We start from the raw sequence: 11,375 nt of genomic DNA on the forward strand, positions 1-11,375 counted from the left end.
AAGCGTGCCTAAGGCACTTTTGGAATATCATCAAATGAAACCATATATGCATTATGTGAGTCCCAGAATGAAAAGAAACTATTTGGAAAAATAATTGCCAAAATCTTCCCAAATCTGCTCAGAAAAGAATGGACATACAAATTCAAGAAACTGAAGGAACCCCAATTAGGAAAAATCTGAAGGGATTTACAATGAGAGAAGTTGTTGAAGGAAGTAATCAAGAAGATGTGATCACTGTTTGAACTGCAAGTTGGACCTGGGCAATTAGAGGCTCTTTACCCCCTTCCCTGTCCCTAGAATATACATTCTGTCCACCATTCTCATAGTGGGAGCTTTCTTCAATGACACAGCCTTGAGAGAGCAGTGTGTTATTGAGACAATCTGGACAGTATATATGATTGAACCAATTAAGTTTCTGGTGGTTGAGGGCAGAGATCTACTTGTCTTGTGGCCACCCAAGACAAACCTTGTATGTAAGTTCCTTATTAAAAGTGCAAACAATGCACTTTTTAAATTATTACTCAAATATATATGAATCCATATATTAAAACTATTACCTAATAGGCATAACTAAAATCCCTCAAATTATAGTTCAAATATATTCAATTTGGTTAGTAGAACCAAATCCCTCTTACTATGTTTAGACTTAATTGACATTAGTGTCAGAAAAGTCAGACCACTATTGGCCTTCCTACATGCTCGTCTACCTACCAATCTGGAATGGTCTGCCTCTTGCTTTGGTCTCTCCTTGCCCTTCATGTACAGAAGCCAGTTTGCAAACCAACAGACATCATAATCAAACTGTCAAAAGTCATGAACAGAGAATCTTGAAAGCGAGAGAAAGGCAATCATTATGTACAAAAGAGCTACTACTAGATTGTTAGCAGATTTCTCAGTGGAAACCTGTAAGCTGGAAGGGAATAGGATGACATATTTAAAATACTGAAAGAAAAAAATGGCAACCAAGGCTATTATATCTAGAAAATCTGTCCTTCAAAAACAAGAGTAATTAAGAATTTCTCAGATAAACAAAAGTTGAAGGAATTCATCATTAGACTTGCCCTATTAAGATATGCTGAAGGGACTCCTTCAAACTGAATCAAAAATACTATAAACAGTAACACAGGGGTGCCTAGGTGGTTCAGTCAGTTAAGCAACAGACTCTTGATTCTGGCTCAGGTCATGATCTCAGAGTTTTAAGATTGAGCCCCACAATGGGCTCCACGCTGAGTGGGGAGTCTGCTTCAGGATTCTCTTACTCCTCCCTTAGCCCCTCCTCATGCTCTTGCTCTCTCTCTCCCTTTCTCTCTAAAATAAATCTTTAAAAAAAATAAAAAACAAAAACAAAAAATAATAACACAAAAATGTAAAACTCCCTGGTAAAGATAAATATTTAGACAAATACAGAACCTTTAAGTATGATAATGTGGATATGCAAATCACTTTACAATCTAGTGTGGCATTTAAGAAAAACATAAAAAGCTATTAATTTATGTTAATGAATATGAACTATAAAAAGATGTAACTATATCATCAGTAACATATAGTAGGAAAAGTGGAGATGTAAAGGAGTAGATTCTACACACAATTGAACTGATTATCATACTTCAAGTGATCAGTTTAAAATAGATTGTTATAACTTTAAAATGTTTCATGTTATTGCAGTGGTAATCACAAAGAAAATATCCACATAATATACACAAAGGGAAATGAAAAGAAAATCAAAGTATGGAACATTCCCCCAAGAGAGACATGTTAGACCACAAAACAAGTCTTAAAAATTTAGGAAGCACCTCTGTGAATGTGGCACTACGAGCAGTGTGGAGCATGCGGGCTGCGGCTGAGCCCTGTCTGCCCCGGGGCCCTGGGGGCTGAGGGGAGGCCAGCGTCCGAACACTGCACAGGGGCTCTGCTCTGCTCTCCGTGCATAAATTCACAGACAAACGTGAATGGATAACAACAGAAAATGGTATTGGAACAATGGGAATCAGTAATTTTGCACAGGAAGCTTTGGGAGGTGTTGTTTACTGTAGCGTGCCTAAAGTTGGGACAAAACTGAACAAACAAGATGAGTTTGGCGCTTTGGAAAGTGTGAGAGCTGCTAGTGAACTCTGTTTTCCTCTATCAGGAGAAGTAACTGAAATTAATGAAGCTCTTGTAGAATATCCAGGACTTGTCAACACATCTTGTTATGAAGATGGTTGGCTGATCAAGAGAGCACTCAGTAATCCTTCAGAACTGGATTAGTGAAGAAGCATATGAGAAATACATAAAATCTATTGAGGAGTGAAAATGGAACCCCTAAATAAACTAGCATGAAACCAAAAAAATTTTATTTAGAGTCAAATCATTCGAAGTATCTTCTCTAACCACAATGAAATTAGAAATAGAAGAAAAACAAGACAGTCCACAAATATGTGGAAACTAAACAATGCACTCTTTTGAAACAATGCACTTTTTAAATTATTACTCAAATATGTCTTATTCCATATATTAAAACTATTACCTCAATAGGCATAACTAAAATCTCTCAAATTATAGTTCAAATATATTCAATTTGGTTAGTAAAACCAAATCCCTCTTACTATGTTTAAAGACTCAATTGACATCAGTGTCAGAAGAGTCAGACCACTATTGGCCCTCCTACATGCCCTCCTGCATGTCCTTGCTGAGTGTGTCAAACTGCAAGCCCTAACTGTCCTTTGACTCTGCACCCTTTCTATAGCTAGTCACATGAGCAAATTAATAAGTCAAGTCCACCACAGCTGACTATAGTACAACTCCCTTCATTTTTTTCTTTTTCACACATAAAAAAGCCTATTTATTTAGATTCTTTTTATAAAATACAAAGTTTTAATTATTTTTTAAGTACTTATATTTTGGTTTCTTTTTTACTGAAATATAATTAACATATTAGTTTCAGGTGTACAACATAATGATTCAATACATGTGTATATTTCAAAATGATCACCACAATAAGCTTAATTAACATATTTTTCTTGTGATGAGAACTTTCAAGATTTACTGTCTTAGCAACTTTTAAATATACAATACAGTTTATTAACTGTGGTCACCATGCTGTACATTATATCCCCAGGACTGACTTATTATACCTAAAAGTTTGTACCTTTTGGCCACCTTCACCATTTCACCATACTTTATCCCCCACCTCTGGCAACCACCAATCAGTCATCTGATCTATGAGCTGGTTTTGTTGTTGCTGTTGTTGTTTGTTTTTAAATACCCCATGGTATTTGTCTTTCTTTGTCTGACTTATTTCATTTAGCATAATGCCCTCAAGGTCCATCCATGTCACAAATGGCAATACTTCCTTCTTTTTATGGCTGAATAATATTCCATTGTGTATATATATCACATTTTATTTATCCATTCATCCATCAATAAACATTTAGGTTGAGTCCATGTCTTGGCTATTATGAAGTGCAATGAATATGGGGATGCATATATCTTTTGGAGATAGTGTTTTTGTTTCCTTCAGAAAAATACCCAGAAGGAATTGTCAGATCATATGATAGTTCTATTTTTTTTTCCAGTCTGTTTTATTGATGCCAATGCTCGGGCCTTGACCAGGTACTTCTGCAGCAGCTATAGCCGCTCCTTCTTGATCATCAGGTTTTCCTGGTGCTTGTTCAGTCACAGCATGTGGCGCCTGTCTTCTTAAGCTGCAGATCCTTGTACTTCTTACACTTGTAGAATTTCCTGAGGTTCTCTTTCTGAGTCTGGTTGGTAACGGTGTTAGATTAACTAAGAAAATAAGAAAGAAGACTCAAATAGCTAAAATTAGAAATGAAACCAGGTTTTTTCAACTGATGTCCCAGAAATAGAAAGGATCATAAGGGACTACTACTATCAATAATTATATGCCAACAAATTGGATAACCTAGAAGAAATGGACAAATTCCTAGAAAGATTTAACCCAACAAGGCTGAATCATAAAGAAATAAAAATCTGAACATACCTATAACTAGCAAGGAGATTGAAGCTGTAATTAAAAAGCTCCCAACAAAGTAAAGCTTAGAACCAAATGGCTTCACTGAAGAATTAATTGTACCAAACTTTTAAGGAATTAACACCAACCCCCCTCAAACTCTGCTTATGAATTTAGGAGGATGGAATAGTCCCAAAGTCACTTTATAAGGCCAGTATTACAGCATTATCCTGATATCAAAACCATGAAAGTTAAAAAGATCCCAAAAAAGAAAGCTATAGAGCAATATTCTTGATTAATATTGATGCAAAAATCCTAAACAAAACACTAGCAAACTGAATTCATCAGAACATTAAAAAGATCATATACAGTGACCAAGTGGAATTTATACTTAGAAAGCAAGATGGTTCACCATAAAAATATCAATGTAATATACCTCATTAACAAAATTAAGGCTAAAACCACATGATTATCTCAATTAATACAGAAAAATTAAATACCTTTTATGATAAAAGTTACTCAACAAATTAAAATAGAAGGAAACTACCTCAGGGTGCCTGGGTGGTATAGTTGGTTGTGTGCCTGACTCTTGGTTTCGGCTCCGGTCATGATCTCAGGATCGTGAGATCAAGCCCTGCACTGGGCTCTGTCATCAGTGCAGAGTCTGCTTGGAACTCTCTCTGCTTCTCCCTCTGCTCCCCGCCCCCCGTGTTCTCTCTCTCGCTCTCTCTCAAATAAATAAATAAATCTTAAAAAAAAAAGCAAACTACCTCAATGTAATAAAAGCCCACATGAAAAGCCCATAGCTAATATATTCACTGGTAGAAGACTGAAAGCTTCTTCTCTAAGATGAAGAACAAGGCAACCATGTCCACGCTTGACAATACTATTCAATATAGTACTGGAAGTTCTAGCAAAAGTAATTAGATAAGAAAAGAAATTGGGGGGGAGGAAGTAAAATTATCTCTGTTCTCAAATGACATAATCTTATATACAGAAAACCTAAAAATCCCGGGGGGGGGGAAATGTTACAACTAAAAACAATTTTAACAAAGTTGCAGGATACAAAATCAGCACACAAGAATTAGTTGTTTCTCTACACTAACAATGCCCAACACAAGAAAGAAGTTAAAAAAACAAACCCATTTACTATGGCACCAAAAAGGATAAAATACTTAAGAATACACTTACCCAAGGAGGTGAAAGACTCAGACTCAAAACTACAAAACATCGCTAAAAATACCAAAGAAGACACATGGAAAGACACCCTGTGCTTGTGGATTGGAAGACTCAGTATTGTTAAAATGTCCATATAACCCAAATTGATCTACAGATTTTATGCAATCACTATCAAAATCCCAATGGCATTTTTTATAGAAAGAGAAAAAAACTCTTAAGGCTCATAGGAATCTCAAGGTACCCTAACTAGCCAAAACATTCTTGGAAAAGAATAACAAAGCTGGAGGCCTCACACTTCTTGATCTCAAAACACAGTACAAAGCAACAGTAATTAAGATGATGTACTGTCATAAAGATAGATATATCAACCAATGGAACACAATAGATAGTTCAGAAATAAATCCTTGCATATATGCACAAATGATTATTGACAAGGGTGCCAAAACTACATAATGGGAAAAGGATGGTCTCTTCAACAAATGGTGTTTGGAAAACTGGATATCCACATACGAACATAAATAAATAAATAAAGTTGGATTTTTTTCCATACTCCATATCCACAACTAACTCAAAATGGATTAAAGACCTAATATAAGACCAAAAACTACACAATTCCTAGAAGTAGACATAGAAAAACACTTCAGTACACTGTGTTTGGCAATGATTTCTTGGTTATGACATCAAATTCACAGGCAACAAAATAAAAGTAGATAAATGGAATTACATCAAACTTAAAATCTTCTACATGTCAATGAAACAATTAACAGAATAAAAAGGCAACCTATGGAATGCGAGAAAATATTTGCAAATCATATATGTGATGGGGGTTAATCCAGAATATATAAGGAACTTGTACAACTGAATAACAACAACAAATAAATCCAATTAAAACGTGGGCAAATGACTTGAGTAGACATTTTTCTACAGAATATACACAAATGGCCAAGAAGCACACAAAAATATGCTCAACATCACTAATCATTAGGGACGTGCATTTCAAAATCACTAGGAGACATCCTCTCATACTCATCAGGATGGCAACTATTAAAAGAACAGAAAATAATAAGGGCTAGTGAGGAAAAGGAGAAGTTGGAACCCTTATGCCCTGTTGGTAGGAGGGTAAATGGTACAGCCATCATGGAAAACAGTGTGGAAATTCCTCAAAAAAAAAAAAATAGAAATACCACATAATCCAGCAATCTCACTTCTGGGTATGTATCCAATAGCATTCAAAGGAGAGACTTGATATGGTATTTGCACACCCATTTTCATTGCAGCATTACTCACAACAGCTGAGTGATGGAAGCAATCTAAATCTTTATGATTGAATAAATGGATAAAGAAAATATGATATATATATATATTGGGATATTATACATTCTTTAAAAAGCAGGAAATCCTGTAACATGCTACAAAATGGATGGACATTTGCTAAATGAAATAAGCCAGTCACAAAAGAACAAATAATGTATGATTTCACTCATATCTAGTGTCTAAAGAAGCCAAGTCCATAGAAGCAGAAAGTAGAAAGGTGGTTGCCAAAGGCTGGGGGGATTGGAGAGGAGTAATTAGTATTTAGTGGATAAAGAGTTTCAATGCTACAAGAAGAAAAGTTATAGAGATCTGTTGCATAACACTATGAATATACTTAACATTACTGAACCAGTCATTTAAAAATTGTTAACATGGTAAATTTAATGTTATGTTTTTTATCAAAATTTTAAAACTAAGGCTTAATACTTTTTAGAGTTGGAAAAGTATGAAAGAATTCACTACCAGATTTGCATTCTAAGAAATGTTAGAGAATACTTAGGTAGAAAGAGATACCAGATGGAATATCTATCTATAAAAAGAATGAAGAGTACAACAGGTGGAAAATATGTGGATAAATATAAATTTTCTTGGGCGCCTGGGTGGCTCAGTTGGTTAAGCGACTGCCTTCGGCTCAGATCATGATCCCGGAGTCCTGGGATCGAGTCCCACATCAGGCTCCCGGCTCAGCAGGGACCCTGCTTCTCCCTCTGACCTTCTCCCCTCTCATACTGTTTCTCTCTCTCTCTCTCTCAAATAAATAAATAAAATCTTAAAAAAATATATATATATATATAAATTTTCTTAGTTCTAAAAATTCTTTCCAAGACAAATGACTATTGAAATAAAAAATAGTAACTATGTATTGTGTGGTTTATAACATACTTAGAAGTAAATGTATGATAATAACATAAAGACCAAGAAGAAAGAAAAGTATACTGTTGTAATATTCTTTTACCATACATAAAATGGTATAATAATACTTGAAGATAGATTATGATGTTAAAGATGTTGCTGCATCTTTGGGTCCCTCCAAAATATATTTGCAAGTTCTAATCCTCCATACCTGTGAACGTATCCTTATTTGGAAATAGGGTTTTTGCAGATGTGATCAAGTTTAAGATGAAGTATATTGGATTAGGACAAGCCCTTAATGAATAACCGGTGTCCTCATAAGGCTACAGCATTTTGGGTATATAGATACAGACAGAGGGAAAATGGCCGTGTGAAGGCACAAAGACAGAGGGTTAAATGCCATGTTAAGACAGAAGAAGAGCCACCAAGGATTGTCAGCAACCACCAGAAGCTAGGAGAGAAGCATGGAACAAATTGTCCTTCAACACCTCCAGTAGAAACCAATCCTACCAATACACTGATTTCAGGCTTCTTGCCTCCAAAACAGTGAGCAAATAAATTTGTTGTTGTAAGCCACCCAGTTTCTGGTATTTTCTTATAGTAGCCTGAGGAAACTAAAACAGATGTACATTATATATGCTAAAGCAATCATTGCAATTATTAAAAAGAACTGTAGCTAACAGACCAGCAAAATGAATAAAATAGAATAAAAAAATTCAATTAGTCAAAACAAACCAAAAAAAAAAAAAGTAGAAGGAAAAGGGGAATGTACAAGAGATGGGAGAAACAGAAAATAGATTTCAAGATGATAGATTTTAAAGCCTGGGATATAAAAATCATATTAAGTTTAAATGGTCTAAACCCCTACTTCATTAAAAGTCAGAACTGTCAATTTAGATTTTAAAAATCCAGTTATATATACGGCCTATAAGAAGCCTGCTTTAAGGCACCTCGGTGGCTCAGTCAGTTAAGCAGCTGCCTTTGGCTCAAGGCATGATGTCAGGGTCCTGGCACTGAACCCTGCGTCCTTGGGCTCCCTGCTCAGCGGGGAGTCTGCTTCTCCCTCTGTCCCTCCCTCTCCCTCTGCTTCTGCTCTCTCTCTCACTCTCTCTCTCAAATAAATAACATATTTTTTTAAAGATGTTATTTATTTATTTGACAGAGAGAGACACAATGAGAGAAGGAACACAAGCAGCGGGAGTGGGAGAGGAAGAAGCAGGCTTCCCGCTGAGCAGGGAGCCGGATGCGGGGCTAGATCCCAGGACCCTGGGATCATGACCTGAGCCGAAGGCAGACGCTTAACGACTGAGCCACCCAGGCGCCCCTTAACATCTTTTTTTAAAAAAGAAGCCTGCATTAAATATAAAGACACAAATAGGTTAAAAGTAAAAGGATGGGAAAATCTATATTAACACTAATCAAAAAAAGCTATTGTAGTGGTTATATTAATATTAGAAAAAGTAAATTGCAAAGCAAAAGATATTACCAAGAAATAAGAAAGTTATTTCATAATCATAGAGGGATCAGTTTATCCTAAATGTTTAATCATCTCATGTGGAGCTTCAAAACACACGAAGCAAGAGCTGTTAGAAATGAAAAGAGAAATAGGGAAATTTCCATAATCGGAGATTTCAAGAGTAAGCAAGAGATTTTTCTGAGGATCCCTTGTGCCCTGCCACGTACTGCTTATAAAAACAGGTTTGGGTGAATGTAGTGAAAGAAAAACTAGAGAGCGAGGGAGCTATTGGCTTCCTAAGTCAGAACAATTGAGAAAGTTTTGGAACAAGCTTCTGAAGACCTCTCAGTTCTCATTCCCACAGCTTCTTTTCTTATCTATAAAACAGGGGGTGGGGTGGGGTGGGGATAACACTCTCCTTGATTATTGTGTAAAGTTGTGAGGATCCTAAGGTTATCAAGGTTGTTTTGGAAATCACTGAGCTTCATCAAAGAAAAAGTGGTATTCCAGGTAAAGGGGGAAATTTTCATTGGCGAAGTGAGCAGAAGGGCACCCGAAACTCCTGTGGCTGCAAGGAATTTATCCAATGTCAAATCGTCGCTTGTCAGTAAACCAGAAAATTAAAACAGATTCTGAGATTCCGAGGAAGAAAGTCAGCATACGCCCCAACTGGGAAGTTTCTGAGGTAAATGCAGACAGTTTGAGAAAACCAGCATATTAAGATGCTAACTATAACATGTGTCCATGCGCATGGGAATACTTTGTTTCCATTTCATAATCTTATTTTAATTTTTAATGGTTTGAAGTTTATTTTGAAATTTATAAATGTTCATTGTACAGTATATATAGCATGCCATTCTGCAGTAATAAAAGCAATATAGTATATTGAGATTTTATTAAAAATTAGTTTTTCACAAGAACAAATGTCCATTTCATCTAAGCTCTCAAATTATTAGCTTAAATTTTTCACAATATTTCCTTATTAGCCTTTGAAACCTGTAGCATCTGTAGTGAGGTAACATCTCTCGATATCTGTCATTTGTATCTTTTCTTTTGTCTGATCAGTTTGGCTAATGGTTTATTATATAAACCATTTTATTATTATATAAATATTTATATTATATTATATAAACCGTTTATTATTATAGTGGTTTGATTTTTCTCAAGCAACCGGTTTTTTTTCTTTGCTTTTTTCTGTCTTCAACTTGATTGTTTTTTGCTCTGATCTATATTGTTTTCTTTTTCTTTTTTAAAGATTTTATTTATCCATCTGAGACACAAAGATAAGGAGAGAGAGAGCATGAGCAGGGAGAGAGGCAGAGGGAGAGGGAGAAGCAGGCTCCTCACTGAACCAGGAGCCCGATGTGGGGCTCCATCCCAGGACCCTGGGATTATGACCTGAGCCAAAGGCAGATGCTTAACCATCTGAGCCACCCAGGCGCTCTTATATTGTTTTCTTTTTCCTACGTGGGATTTAAGTTGCTCCTGTGTTTGTAATTTCTTAAGGAAGAAGCTGAAGTCATTTGATGTGGGATCATTTTTTCCCCCAACATATGTGTTTAGTGTATGAATTTCCCTCCATCTACTGCTTTAACTGTGTCCCACAGATTTTGGAAATGTTTATTATTTTGATTGGGTTCAAAACGCTTTCTAATTTCTCTTTGCTTTTTTTCTTTGACCCATGAACTATTTAGAAGTGTGTTAGTTCTCTAATAGTCCCAATTTTCTGGGTACCTTTCTGCTACATATTTCTTTTTTTTTTAAGATTTTATTTTTATTTATTCATGAGAGACAGAGAGAGAGAGAGAGAGAGAGAGAGAGAGAGGCAGAGGGAGAAGTAGGCTCCCAAGGAGCAGGGAGCCCGATGTGGGACTCGATTTCAGGACTCTGGGATCAGGACCCGAGCTGAAGGCAGACGCTTAACCATCTGAGCCACCCAGGCGCCCTCTGCTACATATTTCTAATTCAATTCCACTGTGGTCACAGAATATAGTTTGTAATATTTGAATCCTTTAAAATATATTGATATTTATAGCCCCGAGTCCATGTCGATAAATGCTCCATGTATGATTGAAAAGAATGTATATGCTGCTGTTGTGCCAAGTGTTCTAAAACCTCATTTATCACAAGTTGGCTGATAGCATTAAGACTTTTTTGTCCTTTTTGAATTGCTACCAACTTGTTCTATCAATTACTGAGAGGTTATTGAGGGGCTCAGATTGTGGTGGGACAATTAGCCAGATTATAAAATAGCACAGAGAGCTTAAGATGCTAGGGAGAATAAAAAAACCGATGGAGCATAGAAACCTCAGCTCCTTTTCGACTTTTTAACCGAGTACCCGTCGTACGCCTAGGGCTGTGCAGTTTCCATATACCCCGTATGCCAACACATGAGGCAGGCTCTATTGGCCAGGAACTGAGGTAATGCGTCCAAGATAGGTTTTCAATGAAAGGAGCAGGAAATCAAAATTTCCACAGGCTCGGTCTGGAAGGCAGGGGTAGGATGTAAAGAGTATCCCCCGCGCTCGCGGAAACTCCTCAGCCGCAGCCCAGCACTTCCCTCAGCTGGAAACCCCTCCGCAGGAAGCGGCGGCGGCAGGCAACCTACGTCCTGGGAGCCCAATC

This window comes from Eumetopias jubatus, unplaced genomic scaffold, assembly GCF_037043125.1.
Source record: "Eumetopias jubatus isolate StellerSeaLion01/CBP00866 unplaced genomic scaffold, mEumJub1_p1.0 scaffold_13, whole genome shotgun sequence".
NCBI lineage: Eukaryota > Metazoa > Chordata > Mammalia > Carnivora > Otariidae > Eumetopias > Eumetopias jubatus.